Consider the following 535-nt stretch of genomic DNA (forward strand, 5'->3'; position numbering starts at 1 on the left):
TCAAAGCGGAATCCACCCTTCTTAATATGTCTGAGCGAGATATTAAGAATGAGAACGAGAAGAAGTTACAAGCCCTTATGAGAGAGGAGGAGATGAAATGGGCGCTTAGAGCAAAGGTTTCTAAGATCGTCCAAGAATATGATAATACATAGTTTTTCCACATGATAGCTAATGGGAAACATAGAAAGAGAAAGATAATTCAACTCGAACAAGATGAGGGTACAATTGTAGGACATGAAAAACTAAAATTGTACATCTCTGATTATTATTAGAAGCTTTTTGGAGCACCCTAGGAAAGTTTCATAGCTCTAGATGAGAGTGCGATTGGGAACATACCTTAACTTAACTTAGAAGAGAATGAGGTGTTGTCTGCTCCGTTCACTAAGAAAGAGGTGTTTGATGCAATAATGCAAATGAAGCATAATAAAGCCCCTGGGCCGGATGGGTTCCCGGCGGAATTTTATAAAAAATGCTGCCATATCATAAAGGTAGATCTTATGCCTATGTTCCATGATTTGTTCGATGGTCATTTAAA

The sequence above is a fragment of the Triticum dicoccoides genome, chromosome 3A (assembly GCF_002162155.2).
Source record: "Triticum dicoccoides isolate Atlit2015 ecotype Zavitan chromosome 3A, WEW_v2.0, whole genome shotgun sequence".
Lineage (NCBI taxonomy): Eukaryota > Viridiplantae > Streptophyta > Magnoliopsida > Poales > Poaceae > Triticum > Triticum dicoccoides.